The sequence below is a fragment of the Ornithodoros turicata genome, chromosome 7 (genome assembly GCF_037126465.1).
Source record: "Ornithodoros turicata isolate Travis chromosome 7, ASM3712646v1, whole genome shotgun sequence".
NCBI classification, from domain to species: Eukaryota; Metazoa; Arthropoda; class Arachnida; order Ixodida; family Argasidae; genus Ornithodoros; species Ornithodoros turicata.
The window spans coordinates 13,621,355-13,647,390 of record NC_088207.1 but is presented as its reverse complement, the minus strand read 5'-3'; the positions used below and the strand labels follow the sequence as shown (position 1 = coordinate 13,647,390).

Below are 26,036 nucleotides of genomic sequence, written 5' to 3'. Positions count from 1 at the left end.
CAATTAATTCACCTCTGAACCGATTCCCGAACCGGTAACCGTATCAATTTTTTTCGGTTCAGTTCCGGTTCGGCTCAGGACAAGCAAAAAAATCGTTCGGGTTCGGTTCGGTTCGGGTTCGTCAGAAAATAACGTTTTTTTTTCGGTTTTCGGTTCGGGTTCAGTTTCGGTTCCGATCCCTGCTTCAAACACAACATTGGAATACAATACATCGTGCACACATCATATACGCACTCACGTGAACGAAAATAGCACTGAATCACACTAGGTAAGTACGGGAACACGCATCACAATAAGATAACACAAATCCAGGAAGGCAACACACTTGCGTTGCGAAAACATTCCAGGAACAAAGGAAGCGGCAACTACACTATCGTTCGATCCAAGTAAGTTAGAGACGTCCAGTATATGTGACCACAGCCTAGCTCACTGCATCTGTAAGAGTTCCCGGCTGTAACACACACAGTATTCCAGCTCGAAAGAAGCCAGAAGGAAAATATAGAACATCCCAACGAAAACGAGGTTCCGCCAGGCCACGGAGTAAAAGGAAGGAGACCGGACTCGACGGAAAACATGAGTCTGAAATCGTCGTATAATTACGGCCGTGTGGCGGCGCTGGCGCGCCCTGGTAGGCTGGATACCGAAACTAATAGCCTTGACAGAACATCGTGTGTGATGCATTTTCTCGTTACGGAAAAAAAGAGAAAAATGATCCGTGCCACGGACAGAACGGTTTTGTGTTCAGGATGAGCTTTCGTTAAACTTCTTTCTGTTTCTCTTAGCTGTAACATCGTCATCTTGACTGCTTTACGTGCCATGAGGGAAAGCCCACCTATCCTGTTTCGTCGTGTGCTGTTCTCGCGAAGTGGTGTTGTGGAAAGATAGAGAGTAATTTTGAATGTGTAACAAGATATATGCACACGGCAACGTTCTGCAACATCGTCGCTTCTTCTAAGCACTGCGGAGTTAACTTCGGTTGTGTTAATTTCACGTTTCCTTTACCGTTATGACGGAAAGATGTTCCAAATGCATTCCAAAATTGTGAAGGGACTCCAAGTCATATTACAGCATTGTGAAAATGATGTACTGTGCAATAAAATATGTTTCGTGTGCAAGCAGAATAAACAACCTTTCAGTCACTGATTGAGTCGTTTATTACCCCGGAGCCGGTTTTATGATGCGCACTACCAGTGCGTGTCAAAGGTACCCCGCGCAGTAGTGAAAGTTAAGTGCTCAGCTGTTCACCAAGTGTTTTGCTACACGATGCTGTGCTGAATTTAACAATGAGTAGAAACTGCTTCATACCTGGATGCGACACCGGAAATTCTCTTGCGAAGAAGAGAAACAAAGAAAAGGGGCAGAAAAATCCCTCTCTCTTTGGCGTGCCAAAGGTAAGAAAGTGAAACTAGTACGTGCGCATTTTATCGGCCTCCATCTCGGAGATACGGAAACCTCTAAGCAGAATTTGGCTGAAGTATGGACTTATACGCGGTGTGATTTCAAAAGCAGGTCCGTTCAAAATGTAATCTAGGCAATATATCACATACGATATAGTTTTGCTAGTTTATTGAAAGTAAAACATCAAATAGGTTTCTTCTTCCTCCTTTGTGAAGTGCTCTTGTGGGCAGCCACTTGGCAGCACTATGGGCAGCTTGGTGCTTGACTGCACTTGGTTCTGGGCTGGAATATTGCAAAGGGAAGCAAGGCATACAGCACCTGTTACAATTATTCGGCACAAACTGTGCAAGAGCTTTTTTTTTTACGCAAATTAATGTATCCAACATCAGTTTTGCTCATCATAAACTATCATTATAAAGTCCAGTTTGCTGGACTCGTAAAAAAATGTGTGGTGGAGATATTTTCTACAATTCAAATTTATAAGAAAGAAAACACTCAATTTTGGGAAGTTCTAGTTATAAGGAGAAAAGTTGCGCCCTGAGGATATGCTCGTTTCATTTTTGTATCGAGATTGCCTGGCATTGTGGATCATCTGCTCCCAGAGAACACGGTAATGGTTTGTATTTCCTACGGCTATACAACTTTTCACTAACAATGTATAATGTTTTCTTGCAATGAGCGTGCACTCCCTTTGAGAGAACAATTGTCAGACTGCTTCAGCAGTTACTTGCAATATTGGCTTCTTGTCTGTGAATTGAATTGAATTCTAGTCTGTGCCCTGTCCCTTCTCTTAGTGTATTTATATTGTGCTAAAGAACAAAACTTAAATGTATGCATGCCAATGAATTTCCCCTCGAAATATGTAGTGGAATGAGGCACAACATTTCCGTTTGCTTTGTCTTGGCTGTACTATTATTGTACTGCATTATACCACATTGTATTGCTGTACTGTATTGCATTATAGTGCAGAATGCCTCGTATCTTCCTCATGCTCTTTAGGACATTTTCTACTTGATAGTGGACATTTGTGATCTTATTTTCAGAATGAAGAACTGTTCAACAAATGGAAGACAGTCATTCCAAGACTTGACAAAACGCTGTCTAAGACTGATAAAGTGTGCATCCTTCACTTCAAGGAGAGTGACATTGAAAGGTACTACACCACCACTCTGAAGGATGGCACAGTGCACAAGCTGGAAAGAACAAAGCCAACGCTAAAGGAGGATGCTGTGCCTTGTCTCTTTCCGAATACCTCGGAAAGTAAACGGAAAGAAGGCAAACGAAAAGCTCCAGCTGAAAGATCTGTGCCTGTAAAGCATGCGCGTGGACCAAGTGACGAGCCGCAGCCTGGCTGTTCTCACCACTACCATGAGTTCCCTGTACCGACAGGTGATGAGGACGATCTCGTGGATGTGACTGCACCAATAAATCAAGATGACCACGACACCTTCACAAAACTGTTGGATGAAGTGACACAGATACAGAAACCTAACTCTCAGTGGGCAACTTCAATTGATGTGAAGAAAAAATTCATCGCTTTTGTTTACGTCGATGACATGTTCAATGTGACAAAACGTATCATTGTGAAGGCTGACCTTGAAATCTTAGTCTTTTTCAACGAAAGGTGTGTTCAGATGCCAGAAACAAGTGGAAAGAAAGCAGTGTCTGGTTCAGAGGTCACATCAATCTTGAAAACCATCGATGAGGCTTGTGTGTGTCCTGGAGTCAAGGGGTCCTCCCGGTGGGTAATTAAGGCCTCGTAATATATTTTATAAGACATCACAGGATGTTAATGTGCTGGATTTTGATAGAACTCAATCTTAATGCATAATGCTTTTTTCATTTTTCAATTTTTCATTCTCAATCTTGATATGAAATGTTAATGATTGCTTAATTTCAAAGAATTTCAGACAAGTGCACAGGGTACTACATGGGAGCGGAGAGCACCTCAAGAGGGCCAAAAATCGACAGATGCATCTATTGTCGACTGGACACCACTAAACAGAAAAACACAATGCGGCGACAAAAACATGCAGTGAAATCTGGACGAGGACGACCACCGAAATCCTCTAGAAAGAAGTTGAACCAGCAGAGAATACGCCTCCGGAAAACAGTAATATATGCTTGCCACCCCACTTCGTTGATTTTTTAGACCTATACAACAAAAGCAGCACCACAAAGGAGATATTAAGCATGCTTTCTAATATCTTTTTTTGTTTGTTTACCAGGTTGTTAAATTACATCAGAAAGTCAACCACTTGAGGGAAAAGTGTGCCAACCTGTCAAATGAAACTGTGGAAGCTGCATTAACCTCTCTACCTGATAGTCAGAAAGAAGCAGTCAGGCAATGTTTTGCAAATGCCAAAAGGAAGGGTCCACAAGGCCGTCGCTACACTTTGGAATGGGTGTACGAGTGCCTTCTCATGAGGATAAAGAGCCCAGCACTCTACAAGCACCTGCGCTCCAAAGACCTGCTCCCACTTCCCTGTGTTGACACACTCAACAGCTACATCAACAAAGTCAAGGGCATTTATGGGTTTCAGGAAAGCGTCTTTGAATGCATTAAAATTCGGTCAGCTGCAATGGCACCTGAAGACAAGCACGGTATGTTATATTACTTGCTCTATTATGGAATGGTGGTGATGGTGAAAGGGCTCACCATTGTCGGCCTCACATATGTGGGCAACGACCGACGCCCTGCGGAATGTGCGTCCTGGGCCGACTTCTAAGAGAACTGTGCTGACATATGGCTGAAAGTGTCTGAGGAATAAAAGAGAGCCCCTTTGCAGCAATCAATGAGGTGTCGAGAAAGCACAGATTGATGGCGTCCAATCAGACAGCAGATTTCATAGAGTAGTTCGTGCACTTTTCAGCAACAATACATGATAAATACTACCTTTATTACTACAATCCGTAGCTTACCATGTGCGGGATATTTCACCTCACAAATCTGAGCATAAACAGTCTATAAACACTGTGACGGATGTGCAAAAGAATCGAAGTGGGACACTCACCTGTTATTTTAATCATGTAGAGTGCAAGCAAATGTGTTCCTGATGCCTGGAAAAAGTATACACATGCATGTGTGTAAGAGCTATGATAGTGATGCTGGTTACTTTCAAGTCTTCCAAGGAAAAACATGGAATACTGAATGGCAGTGGTAGCATTTTACTGAACTGCAACAAATGTGTGCAGTTTATCCTTCTTTTAAAAAATATGCATTACCTTCGTTGCTCGTACCCCATATCACTGTGTGGTAAAACTTGAACATACGCACTAGGGATTTACACTTAATATCGCTAAATTTCAGGAGCCCTCCTCGTTGACGAGATGAAGCTGACAGAGGGTGTATCACTAGACCGGTCCTCATACAAGCTTCATGGCTTCACAAATTTGGGAAAATACACACCAGAGTCCCAGAAGAGCAAGAAGGGAGACCACGCCCTGGTCTTCATGTTCCAGCCTTTTAGGGGCAAGTGGGTTCAGGCCTTGGCATGTTTCCTCAGCAAGGGCAGTGCACCAGGAAATGTACTGCACAAACTTGTCCTCGAGTGCATCATCCTACTTGAGAATGCAGGACTCCTGGTAGATGTAGTGACCACTGATGGGGCATCGTGGAACAGGAACATGTGGTCTCACTTTGGAGTCAACACCAGTGAAGTCAACTGTACCCATCCATGCAACTTTTCAAGGCAGCTGTGGTTCACATCTGATTTCCCACATTTGATAAAATGCTTGAGGAACAGCCTTGTGAAGAAAAGAAAGTTGACAGTAACTATCATTACAGTTCTTATGCTTTACATCTCTTGGTAATGCCATTTCAACACTTCACAGACACCGGACGGAATAGTTGACATCAAGCACTGGAGTGCAGTGGTAGAAATGGATCGGCCCAGGGCGCACAACCTGAAAGCATGCCCTAAGCTGACGCCGGATCATGTAGATCCACGCCCATATCAAAAGATGAACGTGGCCATGGCATTCCAGGTGAGAGACATGAATAAAGTAACATATTCCTGTGATGAACGTCACCTCTAGCCTGATACCAAAGATGTAGGTATCGCACGGCAATGATTTAGGCTTCAAAATATGTGTGTACTTCATCCAGTTCTCTCAATCGGCATATTTGCCCATCGAGCAGAGACTGTATAAGAGCCACGGTAAAATAAGCAATATTAGCAATAAAAAGCAGCTATTTTCTATTGCTCACACAGTTGTTCAGCGACAGTGTTGCAAAGGGGATGAAGCATTATCAGCCTCATCACGACAACCTGACAGACTGCGATGCATCTATTGCATTCGTACAACGTGTCAACCAGCTGGTAGACGTCATGAATGCGAGGACTCCAAAAGATGCACTCACTACAGACCCACAAAAGCTACAAGTAATGAGTTTATCTAAACAAACTTGTTCTCAGTCTATCATACATATGCATACATTAGATAGAGTGTGCTGTATATTAAATGAAATAGCAGACAAATAATAATGTAGCTGCTATGCATATGTTTATGTAGCTTCCTGTAATTTATTTCCTCTAATTGTTTTTTTTTTCTATCTAGACAATCAAGAGCTTTCTTGCCTTCATAAGCGAGTGGGAAACAATCTGCAGCCCACCAGGCAATACAGAGGGCTTCATGAGCAGACAAACTTCAGATGGGCTAAAGGTTACATTGCAAGCAACACTACAGTTACATCAGTACTTGGTGTCTGAATGTGAATTCCGGTACCTCATGACAGCTCGCTTGAATCAAGATGCTTTGGAGGTAGGCATAACTTAAGTCATGAAGAGAACCATGGCTCAGTCACATTGGCTTTTACAGCGTTTTTTCGGCATGATGAGGAACTCCTGTGGGCAGAACCAACATCCAGACTCGACACTCTTTGTCCAAATGTTTCGGTTGCTTAGCACGTACTCCCTCATCAAGCCACCACGTGGCAGTAATGTGACAGGAGCTGAAATTTTGAAAAGCTTGATTGACTTCAATGCAGCTGATGCATCGCAACATGGACCCACTGAACTGCTACAAATGCTCGATACATTTATTGCCACAGTATCTACCAGAGAAGTGCCACAAGAAGTAACCGCAGGTCAGCATGACTACAGTGTGACCCAATCAAGAACAGATATTGTTGCTTATGTGGCTGGGTTTGTTGCAAGGAAGATACTCAGCTTTTGCACATGCCCGCTATGCTCTATGAGCTTTGTCACAAATGAAACCGTTGACGAGCGGTATAACTTTATATCGCTGAAAAACAGGGGAGGGCTCATGTTTCCATCGAGCGAATTTCTCGCCTTAATTGACCACTTAGAGTCTATAATAATGAGGGCACTTAGCAGTCCAATGCATGAAACGATCCTCTTTTCCGTTGTAGAAGAGGTATCCAGCACAACAGTCCCCTTTGTAGGATGTACTGAGCACAAAACCGATGTTACAAAGTCAGTTGTACACTACTATATTGTAATGCGCCTGCACATCGCATGCAAGATGGAAAACCGCATACACGGTGAGAAGGCAAAGAAATCTAAACTGCTGAGAAAACAGTCTCGCCTTCAATAAATGAAGCACTCTGCGTGCTCCCAAATCGATTGTCATCACTGGGTCGACTGCATGCTGATAGAGTTATATAGTTATGTGCCTCCCCGTTTTGCGCATTTGTGACTGCAAGAAGTTTCGAATACCTTCGGGGAAATCGTCGCCACACAGCTCGAAAGTACGTAATAAAGTCCAGAAAGCATTTCCTTCTCAGTTGCTCTTGGGTGCTCACAAATTACACACCATGGGCAGAGCTGCTACAAAGTACGCGCTCGAACAACTCGCATTAGCAACTCGCGCAAGATGGCGGAGACAGATAAAGGTAGGTTGGGCTTCCCCTCAGAGCAGAAAGAAAGTCTTTTTTTTTTCTCAGAGAGTATTCAAGCAATGCAAAATAAAACTCTCAGACATCACCGCGAATGTACACATATTAGATTAAAATATAAAAACATTTCTTAGCGGTGCTCCCTAGAATGAAATTGTTTGTGGAAGAATGCACTGTGAAGGCTACTGGTTTCGGAATCCAGCCTCCCAGGTCACAACAGCGCCGCGGCGCGGCCGAAATTATACGACGAATTAAGACTCAGATTCAACAGCAGGGGGAGCGGCGGAGATCGGACTCCTTCCTTTTACTCCGTGCGCCAGGCACACCATGCGTTCCGCCATCTTGGCCGATGCTGTCGATGTCAGTCCGATTCTCTCAGCATGATCAGTGAGGCAGCGTAAACCGAAACTGACTGGTGTAGAGATCTCGCCTTGACAACTACTCGCTGTTTGGTGTAATTTTGCTCCCTACTGGACATGTCTGACGTTTTACATATCGGACATACCCTGCTAAAGTACTTGTCAAAGGAAACGAAATGGCGCCTCCACAATTGGCATGAAGGAAGCGTGGACACAAATCCAGTATTTTTTATATCTAAATCAATCAATCAATCACTTCAGTATATGAAAAAAAGACACCTGATTTGCCCACTCCGATTTCGTGGCAGTCATGTGTAAATAACCCATCAGGGCTAACTGCTATGCACGTATGATCTCGATGAACCTTTAATCTACTTCTGACACAGGAAATGTTTTCGTGTTTTGTCTGTATTTCCGCAATGTGGAATTCGAAACCAAAGACGGGTCTTCTGCCTTACGTATCGGTTTTACACGAGCGCATTTCCATTCGTTTGGGACAGTCCCTTCTTCCAGCGACACCTGGAAAATAATTTCCAGCAATTACGCAACCCACTCGGCGTACCTTCTGAGAAAATCATTCGGGATATTGTCTTGCCAGATGACCTCAATAACGCGTTCTGAAGTAGCCAGTCCCGAGTCTTTTTGGACTAGCATATCCATTTATTTTCCTTTACCAACCAACCCGCAGAAGACTTCTCGAAATTGAGCTTCCTCAGTGGCATAATATAATGTGGGGCTTTAAGTCTTGAGGCAACCTTGATAGATCTATAATTAAAGGAGTTCGCCACATTTTCTTTGTTATCTGTTCTGTGCTGTGCGTCATTTGTTCCTGTTTTGTTCGATACTAGTAATCGTGCGCCAAATTTTCTGGGGGTACGCAACAAAGACGTGGCTATAATATTTTTTTAGCCTAAGTCCTCCTTTAGAACCTTCGTCAAACCAGGGTTAGGTTACATCGCCGTCTAATTTTGGGTATGCGACGTTTAAGATGTTAGCGTCGCGTGTTATCCCTGGTCTTCGAGTATAAACATTTCAAGACTTCTTGGTCAGAACTTTGTTATGTACATGTGTACACTGGCTTTGAAAAAAATTGAGACCATTAACATTTCTCGTGGTGCAACAGATCTTGTTAAAATTGTACAAGGACCTGCTTTAGGAAAACCGTAGAATGTCTGGATTTAGGTCTATCATGCTTAAACTTTATATAGTGCATCTCAAAATAACCATCTCGTAATTTAAAAGTCCAGCAAGTACTTGGCAGTCCCATTTTCAGTCAAAGGTGTAACACGCCTGGAATAGATCAAGTGTGGGTTGCCAGATTTGGCGTATCCTCCACAGTAACCTCTGACCGTGGTCCTAAGACAAGTATTGACGCAGAAGGTTCTTGAATTGTGGTGTAGCTCCTGACGGACCTGGGATAGATCATAGCAAAAGGCAATATCCAGTAATGCATTCCAATTCATGAAGCTCCAACTCTGGTTAAGGTTTCCTAATGTACACCCGCAATCACCCGCAAGGATAATGATGGATTGATGATTTTGATTAGAGATGGGACGAATCCAAAATTTTGCGATTCCGAATCCGGATCCGAATCCAAGGAAGGTTCTGCAAATCCACGAATCTTACGAATTTCGATTTTTTCGAATCCTTTCTTTAAAAATAGTTCAGAAAGGGAGAAAAAAAACTTCTCTACTGGAGAGTGTTTTGAAGCAGAATATGATACATTCGTTTAATAAATTAAACGAAAATTAAATAATAGTTCAGTTTCGTTAGAAGGTTACTATTTAGTTAGAACTTGAAGAAGAAGCAGAAGGAAGTTATTTTAGTTTAGTTACTAGTTAGAAAGCTAGTCTAAGGATATACCCATATCGTTCTTAATTTATTTAACATATTGTTCGTCGACTACAAGAAATACGTAAATTCTCGAGTCTGAATTATTTCCATAAAGCTAAAGCAGCACTCAAAAGCAAAACCATATTACTTTTAAACTTGTAATGTAACAGTTCCTGCCTGAACTCGTTCAGTCCAGAGCAATGTAAACAAACAAACGATAAAACACCCGTCGGCCATTGAGGCTTCCGGCGGGCTCCGGAGGCGCCAATTTGAAAAAGAAACGAGCAAACGTGGTCGGTGGATTCGGAAGATTCGATTCGCCGTTTTGGGCACTGGGATTCGGATTCCCGAATCTCGAATCCCTGCCTAGGATTCGCGGATTCAGTTGGCACATTCCTAATTTTGATGATTGATCGATGATTTTGATGATGTGTTACTGTTGTAAATCATGTAACTACATAGTGCGTTCAAGAAAGAAGACATGCAACTGTTGCCGTTGTCGACAACAGTTGCATGAGATCGCAAGGTTCCGCCACGCACCCCTGAGTGCAATAGGGGTGGACGGGCAGGTGGAAGGCCTTGAACAGACTCGTGAAACTAAGGAACATCGATAAGACACATACCGTCCACCCCTATTGCACTCGACTTTCAGTACATTGTGCTGCTTGGGGAGCTCTGGGAAGCAGTAATCATACTTTATTTTGTTTTTCGCCACGTCTGTCATCACCCAACGAATATAACACATGCGGCCACGTGCTTCCCAACATTCCGATATCTTTCGCGTGCAATGATCTTCGGTTAGGCAGACGTGACGGTAGCAAATATCACGTGGTTTCGTTACAAAGAAGTGCTGGCGCTAGTAAACGGTATTGACGCAAACCAGCGTAGTGCCTGGTCTAAATACACTCGCTATAAAATAGTCACGCATACATACGCCTTCACACGCGGGACATGTTGGACTAGTTCAACGAGAACCCGCTTGGTTCGCAGCGAGCGAATAGCGCCGGAGCTCAGGAGCTCGGCTTCAAAACAGGGACATTGCGCATTCCATGTATTGAATATGACGGTAAGCAGGCCCTATCCTCGTCAAAACTAATCGACCTCGATTACTTTACGTCACAAGCTGTAGGGCGGGGCTGGCATGAAATACTCCGCCCTTAAATGCCGCCCGTTTCAATTGAAATTTATACCTAGTTTTCCTTCGCAGCCTCTCGACCTAATCTCGGACCGTGACCCTACGTCATTTTGACGTAACAATGACGTAACAGATTAGTTTCAAAGCTGAAAAGCAATGTAGCGAAAGAGGGTCGATTACTTTGAGCGGCGACGGGTTTCATGATGGGTCCGCATGTGCATTTCCATTTGTTGTGTTGTACAAAGTCTGTATGTGCTCGTCACAACAAAAAAATCACATCTTTCTTCGTTTTTGTTTAATAATGATAGAAAAGCACCGCTGCACAACGCGCTTCACCGCGTAACACCGTTTCTCTGCGCCGATCACGGCCTCGCATGCGTGAAAGTGGCGCGTTTTTCGAAGCGTCGTCAGAGCCGTCGTACAATCAATGTTATGGCAACATAGCGGTGTTCACACAAAAAACTCATCCATCAAGGTTCACTGTTAGTTGAGTAAAACTATCAACGCTCATTTGCTGTACCATTACCACCCCCACAGCTCAGTAGCAAAAGAAGCATATTGAAATGCGACTTATCGTTTCGCATATCGAGCACACGAACACACAGAAAAATATAAAGAAATGCTCATAATTAAAGCTCAAGATTTAAAGCACGAACCGATTTCTCATAAACGCGCTTACGGCTCGCGCCACTGTCCGTTCGACCCCTTGCATGATCCTTTGCGGTTTTATCGTTTTGTTGCCTGCCATCAGCGCCATCTCACGGGCACATACCGCATTATAAATGCCAAGTACAATCACGGTGTCACACAAACACTGGCGTCTTGCACACCTGTACATCACGAAAAATGATAAACAGCAAAAAAGGTAATTGCGAGCGTGCTTTTCCGCGCATTTTCCACGAAATTCAGTTTTACGTCGGTAGAGTTTTCCGTTTCCGACACCAAAGAACCGAAGCAACAAGGCAGGGCGGGCAGATCACAGGTGTGGCCTTCGGGTTCTCAGGAGAAAACACCGATAAGGAGGGTCGCTTTCCAAGATAACACGTTGGGCCATTGGTTGATAAAAGGTGTCAACCACTTTTAATATTCACGCCTTTTTCGATTGTGCACCAGTGACAGAAGAGATTTAAAGTAATCGATGTCGATTACTTTGACCAGGACAGGGCCCCAAGCAACACGCGAAATATTTTGGCTGTGCGCGGCGCCAAAGTTTGCCAAACGGGGAGCTTAAAACCGGCTTGGCTTTTCCTGCTCAACTCGCGCAATCGGCGCCGAAATCTAGCCCCTTTGTAGTGCAATCCGCCAATTTCCGTGTGCGTCACGAAAGCATGAGGTTCATGTTTCATTGGGCGCCTGGACCGGATTTTTCTGTTGTTAGTGAGTTTGTGACAGCGGCGGCATCCCGAATGCGACCTTCAATATGGGCGTCGAAGCAAGAAATGCGGAGAGTTCGAGCCCGGAACTTTTTTCTGACCTTTCTGCGATCGAAAAGGAAACTCTGTGTGCTGAACAGTTCGGGAGCCTTGGTTTCAGAACGTCGCCGGTGCCGCGAATGCGTGCCGAATTCAGAGTTCTACGAACATCGGTCACAGATGAAGCAAACAGCATCACTCGCATGTCTTCGACAGACAGGCGATCTGAATCTCACCCTCTACCACTGCAATTTCAATTCCGAAACTACATTCAGGTTACGCCCTCCACCATTCTTTCGATTGCATAATGATTGCACTTCAACGTGCAACGACAGTGGCGACACCAGCCGCAGGTGCATCCGTTTGCAGTCCTGGACGGAGCATCGTCGGACAGCTTGAGCACGGCCTTTGAAGGGGGGACATTCACATCCGTATGGGACTTCCCAGGGACATCTTCCCAAGATGTGGACATGGATGATCCATTTGGGAACATAATGGGACAAAATCTTCTGTCTGGGGAGCTCACGGTCACTACACGTGCAACTACTAAAAGGATGCCCCTTCGCTTTAACGCTCAGGACCATTAAGAACATCATAGGAAAGAAGCGACCAAGACACTATGGTCTTCTACAGTGCAACAAATATTACCTGATTCTATGGGTTACATGATGCTGCAAAGAAAATATGGCCCGTGTAGCTCCTGGCGAATCCTCCGACAGCCGCCTTTTGTGATAAACACATTTTGCTATAACAGCTATACTTCGATGATCTAAGTGTGATTTGACAGCTCCTATGTTACAGTTTGTGCAGAGCGATTGATATTGCCCTTAGCACAATAGGTGTATAATTGAAGCATCTATTCAGCTCAATGTCAACTACAGTAGCGCCTCTTTTCTCAAAGTTCAACTAGGATAATTCAAATTCTCGGGAATTAGTTGGATAAAAGTGCTCAGCAGTCATGACAAAAATCTCCCCAGACATAAAAAGCGTTCACGCTAGAGTGTTCAGACAAGTAGCTTTTTTAACACAATTTGTTTCTCTTTAGGTGAAACACCCTGTATATTGTGGGTGGATGGTTTACAGCAATCAAAGGAAACCATAACGAGAAATCTGAGACATATACATTGGTGCACCGGAGTTAACAGACGTCGGCTTTCCTTCCAACTAAGGCATATGGCTTTAAGGCACGTTTGCATGGAAGGCTGAATGTCCCAGTCTACATTGTTCAATACACTGGGTTTTATAGCAGCAGGATACCTAACGCCACGCACAGGAGTAATAGGCGTAGTGGCAACACACGTTCTTTCTCTGTTTGTTGTCTGTCAGTAAAGCATTCTCTATCGAAACTATGGCACCGGTTTCGCCCCAATAGCGTTCAAAGACAGAATTCCCATTTTCCGATAATGATGCCTGTAATAATGTGAAACAGAAGCCATACTGAGCAAACTTAATGGAACCTTTAGTCAAAAGCTTCACTGTAGGTCAAGCTGTGCAATTGACAGATAAAGTACGACGAGAAAGTGCTCCGGAATCTTTCATTCAATTTTAATTAGTAAAACGACAAGAATGACAAAAAAAGGACACAAGACGTACAGATCGTAATATCCTACATTGCAGCTCGCAGAAAATGCAGAAAATGAAGGTACCGAAAAAGAACTGTGGCATAATTAGGATGCATTATTCACGTGACGGCGGAGATGCCTTCTAAGTTTGCCTTTCGTCGAAACCTTTAGTCGAAAGCTTCGCCGTAGGTCAAGTTCTGCAACTGACAGGTAATGTACGACGAGAAAGTTAAAAGAGAGAAAGTGCTCCCGAATCTTTCATTCAATTTTAATTAGTAAAACGACGAGAATGACAAAAAAACGACACGAGACGTACAGGTCGTAATATCCTATATTGCAGCTCGCAATCGTACAAAGAAAGAAAATGAAGGTACCGAAAAAGAACTGTGGCATAATTAGGATGCATTATTCACGTGACGGCGGAGATGCCTTCTAAGTTTGCCTTTCGTACAAAAAGCTGTTGAACAGAGACCGCACTTGTAAGGACGCTCCCCTGTATGTTGCATCATGTGCTCCACTAGACCACTATATCTTGACAAAGAGCGAGAACAAATCACACAACGAGTGTCTCCACGGTGAACAGCCATGTGCCGGTACAGTGACGTCGTGGCGTTGAATGCCTTGTCACAGATACTGCACGCATGTTGTTTGATGTTGCTGTGTGTATTCATGTGGTTTAACATTGTCACTTTTTTCGTGAACGACCTTGAGCAGAGCTGACACTTGTGGGGCTTCTCTCCTGTGTGAAGACGTAAGTGCCTAACTAAGGTGCTCTTCTGTGAAAAGCCTTTCTTGCAGATGTCACATGTAAACGGCTTGGCTCCTGTGTGCGTCATTTCATGTTTACGCATGATGGACATCCACCTCGAAGCATAAGGGCAGACGGAACACACGAAGACCCCATTTCGTCTTGATATTGGCTGCACAGTTCCTGGACCAGAATTACAAAGTAACTACACGTTACTATGTGATCAGTCACATACAGTTCACGTTAGACACATCAGTGAGACCTTTCTAGAAATACACAGAAAAATACACAAAGACGGGGTAAAGGAGCGCAGGCTTGTGTGGGGTTTCAGTGGAATTCCGCAACTTAAAGTGCCAAAGTTATATTGCTAAGTAGTAAGGTTATAAGTATAAAATTATATAGAAATAATGTACAGTGAATAAGAGAGCAGTGTATCCCCATTGGCTGTAGAAACTTCTTGCTTTCTTTTGCCTTCAATAAAATCTTTTCAATCAATCCAAATCCCCGTTAATTCGTTCGATTAATTCTGAGTTCTTCTTGAGGCGCAATTGATGACCTACTGACAGGAATGGCTTAAGATGGAATTAAGAACAGAACTGTTAATGAATCGTCTGGATGGATCGTCTAAGTGTACAAAATCAGCGTTTTAACCTTCTGCAATCATTTGCTTGCTTAGAGTTCAGACACAGAGTATACAAACTATACGAGGAGGCAAAAACACGCAGAAAGGTAGCTAAAATAAGTTACTCTATAAAGGTGAAATGTAACATCTGCTGAGCAGATGTGACAGCTGAAAGCAGTAATTATTCCACTCAAATGTCAATGCTATCAAGATATCCCAGTCACTGAATATCATTATAGGGGTAGTCATGTTTTCAGTCAGATGTAGAATACAGCGGAAAAAGCCACTTGATTCTTCTAGTTGGAATTGTAGTTCCGTCATTCGCAGGATTCTCGAAAACTTGAGAAGTCCAGGGAGCACATGCAAAATGAAATGAAATGCAATGAAGTACAGCACATTCATTAGCAGGCTTTGGCTGAGAAGGAAATGAAAGCATTAGGTGACCGGGTAGGGAACAAACAAGCACAAATGCCTCGAACATAAATACAGAGAAAATAGCAGCCGACATCCTCCCGATTTCTCCCGGACATGATACGACATACAACCCCGATACCCGGCACTATCAAGGCACACTATTAATCAATACGGAGCATAATGAGAAACGACAACAAATGACGCCTGGTGCGCTCATGCTTGTCAAGATGGACATATTCGTAACTCGAAGTAGAACTTCATTCGTAACAGGACATTCACCGAGCAGTTGTTTGACACTTTGTTGGTGGGCATCCTCTGAAACACAAAACACAACAATGAGCACGACGCATTAGGTGGGATTACACTGTCTAGCGGGATAAACAACCTAAAATTCTGTGAGTCAACGAATGTATGTGGAACATGCAGAACTGACGCCCGCAACATAAACTAGAACACATATTTCATAAAACTCCGCAGAGAACATGCCACCAAAGCATACCTTTTTTACGCTTTCATGCAGATATACAACGATTGTCCTTCTTTAATATTTGAGAGGTGCTTCTGAAGCAGGTGTTGAACAGGACAAGCACCTACACCTCCATTTCTTTTGTGCTGGCCGTGAACTCTGGTCCGTTTCAACATGCATGGGGCGATCTGCTATTTAGCCTCGTAAAAGGTACAGTCACGGGTGGATCCAGAATTTTTCTGAGGTGGTCCAGCCATGGACAGCATGCTAGATACGCGATCTATGGCCAATTAGACACTATGTGAAAACAGAAATTGAGGAGGGAGACAGGACATCCGGACCCCCCCCCCCCCCCCCCTGCAGCCGCCTGTGGGCCCAGTTAGGGGCATCCGAGAAGACGGAAAAGGCAACCGATGTAACAGGGATAGTGTGCGTTGTGAGTAGTCACGATGCCTCCGTCTACAGCTAGTCAGTGCCTTCTCCTTGCAACATCCGCTATCATCTGGTGGCGCTCGAGAGTCTCACTTAACCCTCTCCCCCGATCCGCTAGTTAGTTGGTCACCCGGCCATCCATGAGCCATCCGTCATGTGAGCCAGCCTTGTGCGCCCTGCCTCTTCATCCCATCATCACCTCATCCCTTCCCATCCCACACGACATTCACAGCGTACCACTTCATATTCAAATTCCCCAAAGCAACAAATGAAGCACATAATCCAAGCGAGAAATCACTGATCATCTGGACAACACAAACTAGCAATATCCCTGCACAAACAAGGTCCATATAATGTTGACCCTTTGTGAGCAGCACTCCTACGTGGGCAGGCCATTGGTGACTTGTTTCCTAGTCACAGTGTGTGTGCGGAGAATACAACACAATTTGATAATTCCATTATTCGTTGTTTTACGTCACGGGACAACAATCATCGTAAGCTATGCCACAATAGTCAGAGGACGGATTAATTCTGTACATCTGTCGGGTGATTCACGTATATCTAAATCTCAGCACACCATATTTAACGTCCATCGCGGAAGACTGCATGTCTAAGCAACCAGTACCGTGCCACCAAGTCGCTGCGTCCTTGCCGAGCTTCAAACACAACATTGGAATAGAATTCATCGTGCACATATCATACATGCACTCACGTGAACGAAAATATATAGCACTGAATCACACAAGGTAAGTACGGGAACACGCATGACAATAAGATAACACAAATCCAGGAAGGCAACGCACTTGCGTTCCGAAAACATTCCAGGAACAAAAGAAGCAACTACACTAACGTTCGACACAAGTAAGTTAAAGACGTTCAGTATATGTGACGACAGCCTAGCTTACTGCATCTGTAACGGATGTAACACACACACTATTCCAACTCGAAAGAAGCCAGAAAGAAAATATAGAACATTGTAACGAAAACGAGGTCCCGCCAGGTACAGCACGAGTTCCGCCATCTTGACCGATGCTGTCGATGTCAGTCCGATTCTCTCAGCAGGATCAGCGAGGCAGCGTAAACCAAAACTGACTGGTGTACAGATCTCGCCTTGACAACTCCTCGCTGTTTGGTGTAATTTTGCTCCAGATTTGACTGCTACTGGACATGTCTGACTTTTTACATATTGGACATACCCTGTTGCTGAAGTATTTGTCAAAGCAAACGGAATGGCACCTCCACAATTGGCATGAAGGAAAACTGGACACAAATCCAGTATTTTTTATATCTCAATCAATCAATCACTCCAGTATAAAAAAAAGACACTTGATTTGCCCACACCGATTTCGTGGCAGTCATGTGTAAATAATCCATCAGGGCTAACTGCTACGTACGTATGATCTCGTTGAACTTTTAATCCGCTTCTGACACAGGGAATGTTTTCATGTTTTGTCTGTATTTCTGCAATGTGTTGGTTTCCCTCTTGCGGCATCTTCATTTTCGGTTCCCCAATTACAGCATCTGGGAACGCCTTTCAAGCAGCCTATATGTGGGGTTTGCAGACTTTGTTTGACAATGTTTTCTGCTGATAAAATGCCGGTGCCGTAGAACAAGATGGAACTACGACGCAGCCCATTGGAGCATCCCAATTAACGCGTCCCGTAGTCGTTCGATGGAATTTCAGACTAGGCTGCCGATGCCCGCACCCTTGTCGGCTGTCCACGGGCGACTGCTGGTTGCGTGGGATAGTTAAGCATTAAAGAGCGTTAAGCGATAATTAAGCGAAAGTTCATCAAGTACTTGGCAGTCCCATTTTCAGTCAAAGGTGTTACACGCCAGGAATAGATCAAGTGTGGATTGCCAAATTTGGCGTATCCTCCACAGTAACCTCTGAGCGTGGTCCTAAGATAATTATTGATGAAGAAGGTTCTTGAATTTTGGTGTAGCTCATGTACGACCTGGGATAGATCATAGCAAAAGGCAATATCCAGTAGTGCATTCCTATTCATGAAGCCTCAAACTTTGGGTAAGGTTTCCTAATTTACCACGAGCAAGATTCAGAGACAAATCAGATTAGTTGAGCCGGAAGTCACCACGTGGCGTATCGAAGATGAACTCTCCCCACGTCCCTCTCGTCCCTGCACAAATTCATTCAGGTCGTCATACACATCCTTTCCGGTATTATGGTCTGATAAAGCTGGTCTGACGGAAGTATTTTTGATCCTTCGCCAGAGCAGGGGCGGATCCAGGGGGGGGGGGGGGGGGGCTGGGGGCCCGGGTCCCCCTCGAGACATACCTCTACCCCCCATTCCGGCAGATTTTCCTGCCGCACGCTCCGTTTTCCGCACACGCCGCACGGTGGCGTTCCTCTACAGCTTGCTAAGCTTCGCAACATGTAGATCATAAATAAAGTTCTGGTGTGAAATGAAAGCGCAGCAGCTCGCCGTCTTACATGGCGACCCCCCCCCCCCCCCCGAGGATCTTCCCTGGATCCGCCCCTGCGCCAGAGATAACCTCCATCGCATCCAGCTGCTTGGAGCTGCATCCAGCTTCATGGAGCTATTTGAAGGGATGTGGTCTCCTGAGCTCAACACAACAAGCTCGCCATGCAGGGTTGTTACGAAACCAGGTAAAAGTAACTGAATAACTATTTGTATTTAGATACTGTTTCTCCCTTTAGTGAAATATTAGAAGCATTTTTGGAGGTACTCGTAGTTGTAACTGAATTACATAATAAATTTGAGATTATTTCTCAGAGTACTACGACAAAGACTAGAAAAGCTATGATGAATTGATACTTTATATTTTATCGTCCGATTTGTTCTAACATGTCTGCGTCTATCCATTTTGCTCTTGGAACGATACACACAGACAAGTGATCATGCATGGTGTCTCTCTCCGCGTCGTGCACTACGCCGTTACAACCCACACGCTCAAGTTGTTGTTAGCGTTATATTTTTCGTAGTGCGCATCATGTATATGCACGTAGTTCATTAAACATTAAGAAAGCCGTAAAGTTTTATGAATCATGAATCAAATGGCACTCACTCCCATGATCAAAAAGAACTAAAAGTACCGACTTAACTTTTCAGGAGGCACAATATAATAATAACTGAAATACTTTTTTGACGTATAACTGCCCTGTCCTCGTGTCATCATCGATACGAACAAACTATGAGGAAGAAAAATAAGAGTCGAGGAAAAGTGTACGCGCGTTCAATTTTGGTATCGTCTACCGCCGAAACCACCCACTGCTTCACCTAATGAACACCTACTTTGTTTCCTTTACATTCACTCACAGTTGACTGAGCGCGTTTCCTCTCTTCCGAGGGGCCTTTATTTATTTATATTTTTCCAGTGCAAAAGTCTGCAAATTATTATGAAATGAATGTGGAAAGTACAAACTGGAAAGGCACGACCCCTGCCTGAAGCCAATTCTCGTTATACATGTAGCTATGTCCTGAAGATCAGGCTATAGGTTTGCAAAACGGCTGAGCCAACATTAGAATAACAGTTAGCTTTAACCGAGGAGCCGAAAATACTACAATTCTTCAAACCTTCTGCTGTTATGTGCGAACCATGTTCTATGTGCGCACATCCCGCAGTTCAAAGCAGGTCCCCCAAGGTCGCCATTTTCCCTACGTATTTGCTCCTATCCCGATGCGTTCAGTGCCGGAGGCCGCCCTTAGATACCCCATTGTTACCAGACGTTGGCTTGCGTTTGATTGTAGCGCGCTAAAGATCCAGTTGAAGCACAAGCCAAGCCAGGCCAAGTCACCGAAGGAGAAATGGACGACTGCGCCTGCGGCGCTTGGTACGACAGGTACGCTATGTGATGCACGCAGCCGTGCACTAGATCCTTCCGATCGCTCAACACGTTTAAAAACGGCACAAAAAAGTGAAACACGACACAGAAAGTTGTTATACGCGTTTTATTTGGACATATAAAGACTAGATTCATTCGCCGAAACAACAAAAACATTTTGCCGCTAAACTTAGCGCGCTGAAGTGACCCGGAACGGCAACAGTGGGGTATCTAGTGGCGGCCTTCTTCGTTCCACGCTTTTCCGAGGTGAGTTTGGGGGACCTGGTTCAAAGTAACCTCCAATCTTTCTTTTTCATCCGTGTGCTAATGGAGCAACACTTATGAAGGACACTGCAACTAAGGGCAATTAAGGCGACTAACTAAGGCAACTAATGGCAGTTAAGGCAATACGGGACAGTTAAGATTCACGCTGGAATATCATCAAAAATGAAAGGCAGGCTGGGCGGCAAAGACAGTGAGGTACATGCTTCCTGCGCGAAGCTCAGGCTAAATGCGTTCACGCAAAGAATATACACATGTTTTTGCGCATTAAAAATATCGCTGGCAAACGGTACAGTAACAACAACAAATAAAATGGTAATTATGGTAGGGGGAATTCGCCACGTAAACTGGGGTCCAGTATACCTCAGTGCACAAAGGACGATATCAAGCAATATTTCTTGTTGTATTCAATATGGAAAGTAGTATGATACGTCGATCCCAGATTTGTTCTACAAAGGTGAAGCACTCGGTTGGTGAAGACTTCTCGAAGACAGATTCAGGTTTTGAGCATAATTGGGACAACGCTAGTGGCACATGGAAGAATGAAGTTTGCGATGAGCCTGGCAGCCGTTTTTCGTCGCACAACTTATTAAACGTTTCGTGTAAAAGAAGGAAGAAAAACTGCAGTCAGGTGATAAGGGGGTGATAAGTGTGTGATAAAGGGCAGTTCTTTCGGTTAGTACGTGCATCGAACGTATTGTAGGAAGGAAATAGAGATGGAACACCTATGTACACAGGTCATTGTATTAAACTTTTAATTTTTGCTCTTTCTCTGATTTTTTTCTTTTTCCACGTTTAAAATGTAAGCAAAGACAACAATATTGTGTGCGAATAGACAATTTCAGTGCTCCTGAAAGTTGGGATAATCGTTCGTGAAGAACTATATAAGAACGTGAAACGTCTTTCAAATTTTCAGTGCCCGAATCGGAAAGGCAGCTTGCTTATTTCTGTTCGTGTGTTAAGTGAAGGTTTTAGTTATTAATTGTACATACACCGAATGTCCAATAACTATACAGCTCCTGTTTTTTTTAGCATATTTTTTATGGTGGGATATTTTGCGATAATTTCGGTCATTTCTTTTCTGTCCGGTCCGCCGTGATATCATCCAATCGTCAATGCGATCCGCGACTCGATTGGAGCTCGAGTAACCTGGCCTAGATGGTCTGTTACCGATGCGACTTCACTGCACCCACTTGCGGGGAATGTACTACACGAAGGGGGGTTCGCACTCATCTCTAAAACACATCAGCCGCGTTTACAGGAACTCAATGGGAGCTGGTCGAGTTGGCTTGTCGAGCTCGTATCGCACGAGGCAAGCGGTGCACACTGTAGCCATAGCTGTAAGGGACGAATATCGCCTTCTTATAAATTTGTAACCCTTCGATCAGGTCGCGGAAATTTTTTCTTAGCAGGCGACAGGCGCTGCTGTGTCATGCAGAGATAGCGATAGCGAACGGAGAGTGCCTCACAAAGTGGGATGGTCCAGATAGCACTTTCTTTTCTTTTAATTTTGGATTCGTCACAAATTCTCCTTTCCCACTCTTCAGCCAACCAAATTTTCGGTACCTTGGGAAGACGAGATCTGTCCTGGGGCTTTAAATACAACTTCAAATGCTACCCTCTCCCTCTACTTGGGAACATTGATTACACTGAACAAACGCTTAAATGCCCGCGCGAGTCACTATAAACAACACACTTTATCGGTAAGAGATATGGAAGCAACGCCACTTGTTTTTCTGTCGTTGCCTTGTTTCTCACCATGCCCCTCACATTCAAGGACATGTCTTCGTTCTAGGAAATATTTCCTGTCTGTCGAATGTGTGTCGCTTCCACTCCTCCTGCTGAGGGAAGTTTTCGATTTATACATCATATCTCATTGATCCAACAAGACCACAGAGCCCCCAAAACATTTTACGTTATCATTCGTCACTACTGGTCTGTTTCCCCTCCATATGCCTTTAATGCTCTCGTACTCTTTGAGCAACGCGTCGACCACTTTTGCTCATATAACACTCTCAGCATGATAACGTTAAAGGCTATGGAAGGAAGCATTCCAGTTATAACGGATGATCATGCAAAAATGTTTAGCTCTGTGGCCTTATTGGATCAGTGCGAAGTGATTTCTAAATTTAGAAAATCCCCTCTGGAAAAAGAAGTGAGGTTCACACTGCGTTCCAAGGCGTACATCTGTCAGCATCTGTGTGTGACCGACCTTTGTGGTGCTGCTTTGCAAGAAACGACTCAGGCAAATACCGACACAGTTCCTTTGAAGTCGTAGGTCGCTGTTGATGGGGGATGACGTAGAAATAAATCATGTAAAAAGAAAACGTTCAAATATAAATCTCTTAAAGATCAAACTTTCAAAACAAACTCTTCGACATAAATCAGGATAAAATCCACGCTGTCGAAATAAACTCCTAAAAATAAACTTTGAAGAATAAACGTTTTGAAATAAATGTCTTGAAATCCACCGTCCATGATTGGTGGACAGCCGACAGCTCTACGTCCGCCGCGGATAGTAGTGCTCTCATCCCGCTTGGGGCTAGCCAGGGCTAGAACTGTGAACGCGGATTTTGTTACACCGGAAGTATATGACCGGCTGTCTGTATGTGAGATGTGGCCTGTGTTGCTATCTAATTTAGGGGGGCGGCGTGTTTTCTGATTTGACGGCTGGCGATTTTTTTTGGTCGTGTAACAGATATGGCTGGCATAGTTACATCCAGCTCGAATGACCGCCGCCGCGCAATCCGTGCACAACACCGCCGTAGCCATCTTCCCTCCCCCCGGAAGCCTGATAGCCTCGTTCACAGCTCAGCGCTCAGCTGGCTCAAGGATCAAGAGTGCGTGTCCTATATTCATACGCGCATTGTCCTCATCACTTTTAAACTGTATATTTCGAAATTCAAAGTTGTAATTGATAACAGTACAAACATGAGTAAGAAACATCATAAGGGCATGTTCCGCCGAAAAGAACATTGTGTCGCCCATAAACTATCATACGGAACATTACCTTCCTAAGCCTAACCATGATTTATTTTAACACCGTTTATTTTGAGGGCGTGTATTTTTAAGCGGTTTATTTCAGAAAATGAGTCGTGAAGACCCTTCATTTTACTCTCCCGGAGCTCCTAAATACGTATTCCATATGTGGGAACATTATAATCGGACATAGTAAAAAGGAGCTTCGTAAATATTTTGTTAACCAGTGATTTGTATTATCATCTACCAGAGTATTCTAATTTGCATGTATAATCTTTGTAGCATACTTGATTAAGTGACATTCCAGCTATTGTTTTAGACATTTGTTAAACTTTTTCCATTGTCTGAAATGCTGTTCCGAACCGTGGGCAGTGGAGCCTTGTCAAGTTGCCAGCTGGCAGGGTTTTGCTCCTTTGCCAAACCATGTATAAGGTAAATTGAATAAATTGAAATTGAAGGGCGGAAGCTTAAGTGTGGATTTCGTAATGTTTTATTATAAAGGGTTTACTGCGGCGTACAGCCGTTGATGACACGCATGCTATCCCTTGATTTCCTGATGTCATCACTCTACCCGTCCGTGTCCGCGCGCTGATCATAGCCACAGATGACTCAAACATAAAATAAAAAAGTAATAGTTTTAAAAGAAACAACATCACGATCATTGGTGTCACAAGGGTACGCGTCATCCTGCGCAGGAGCTGTTTGTGACACCTCCTCAATAATGGATCCCCTTCTACACCAATCGTACGAGATAGAGAGTTTAGAGTATAGAGAGTTATAGAGAGTTTTACTACATCGTACGCTATCGCCTCTGCGTACGTAAGAGATGGCCAAATTTTTGCTCTTCGTGGGCAAGGCCAGCAACTGTCACGCTTCATAACTCGTAAACGTTTCCGTTTATCAAAATGCTCCTCGGGATATACATACAAGAGGTACAGTTGCATCATTCTACCAAAGTATTATTTTCTACGTAGAAAACTGTTGGTTCCCTGTGCTTGCGCGATGCTGGGTGAGAACACCTTCTTTCATGTCTCTTAAGTCATGTTAGTCTTCCGCTTATCAAAATGCTCTCCAGGATATAAATAGTAGATGCATAGTTGCATCATTTCACCAAAGTATGCGTTTCTAGGCGCAATACATCGCTTCAATTACATTCAAAATCAGGTCGTCCAAGCCACATTTCCATGCGAGGCACAGAGATGAATACCAGACCGCTCCATCATCGCACCTCCAACCCATTCAACATATTCCACCATGACGCATTGCGAAATAAATTTAAAAAAGCAAAAAAATCATCTGAATCTATCCCTCTACCACTGGAATTTCAATTCCGAAACTATACATTGAGGTTATGCCCTCCCGCATTGTTTCGATTGCACAATGATCGCACCTCAACGTGCAACGACCGTGGCGACAGCAGGCGACAAGGCGCAGGTGCATCCGTTTCCAGTCCTGGACGGAGCATCGCCTTACAGCTTGAGCACGGCCTTTGAAGGGGGGACATTCACATCCGTATGGGACATCCCAGGGACATCTGCCCAAGATGGGGACATGGATGATCGATTTGGGAATATTATGGGACAAAATGTTCTGTCTGTGGAGCTCACGGTCACTACACGTGCAACTCCTAAAACGATGCCCCTTCGCTTTAACGCCCAGGACCATTAAGAGCATCATAGGAAAGAAGCGACCAAGGCACTATATGGTCTTCTACAGTGCCACAAATATTACCTGATTCTATGGGTTACATGATGCTGCAAAGAAAATATGGCACATGAAGCTCCTGGCGAATGCTCCGACAGCCGCCTTTTGTGATAAACACATTTTGCTATAATAGCTATACTCCGATGTTCGAAGTGTGATTTGGCAGCTCATATGTTACAGTTTGTGCAGATGATAGCATGATAGCATTGATAGCGGTGAGCATCTATTCAGCTCAATGTCAACTACAGTAGCGCCTCTTTTCTCAAAGTTCAACTGGGAAAATTGAAATTATCGGGAATTAGTTGAATAAAAGTGCTCAGAAGTCATGACAAAATCCCTCTAGACATAAAGAGCATTCACCCTATAGTGTTCAGACAAGTAGATTTCTTAATACAATTTGTTTCTCGTTAGGTGAAACACCCTGTATATTTTGGGTGGATGGTTTACAGCAACCAAAGGAAACCATAACGAGAAATCTGAGACATACAGAATTGGTGCACCGGAGTTAAAGGGACTATCGCATCCATCTCGGTCGATTCCGAAACTTCAGTACCACAATATTTCTCAGTGACCTCTGACAAGGGCCGCGAAAACCCCAAGTGAATAGGTCGCGTATGTGCTGAGCAATCTAATGAAATACATCGAGAGAGCAGACGACGCATAATGAGGTCCCTCTCCACCGTCTCTCCACAACGCCTTGATAACGTCACGCTCAACAGCGCCAATGAGAGCGCTTCTTCCCGCACAGCTGATCGGTGGGGCCGCGGGGCATCTGGATGCGAGGCGGCCAGCAGACACCAAGCGTAATGTCGGAATCGTCGTAATACGAAAGTGACGTCGCGTCGCTTCCAAGCGATTCTGGGGATTACAGCGTTGAAGAAATTGTGTTAGATTTCGACCCTTACTCCACAGACCACCTGCCACTTGACCCTGCCGCAAGTGAAAGTGCAGGCAGTGAAAACGAACCGTCCGGTGGCGACGACACTTTCAGGTAAGCCTATCATATCCGATCGCTCATGATGATT

At 44.2% G+C, this 26,036-nt stretch overlaps 1 long non-coding RNA gene across 1 annotated transcript; it reads right to left on the bottom strand.

Moving 5' to 3' along the window:
- Positions 1 to 1,549: 1,549 nt before the first annotated feature.
- LOC135400217 (uncharacterized) lies at positions 1,550 to 4,801 on the bottom strand. The gene is made up of 2 exons (XR_010424560.1): positions 4,413 to 4,801; positions 1,550 to 1,680 (listed from the first exon to the last, which is right to left on the bottom strand). It is a non-coding gene; the product is annotated as an uncharacterized LOC135400217 (long non-coding RNA).
- Between the last annotated feature and the right edge of the window lie 21,235 nt (positions 4,802 to 26,036).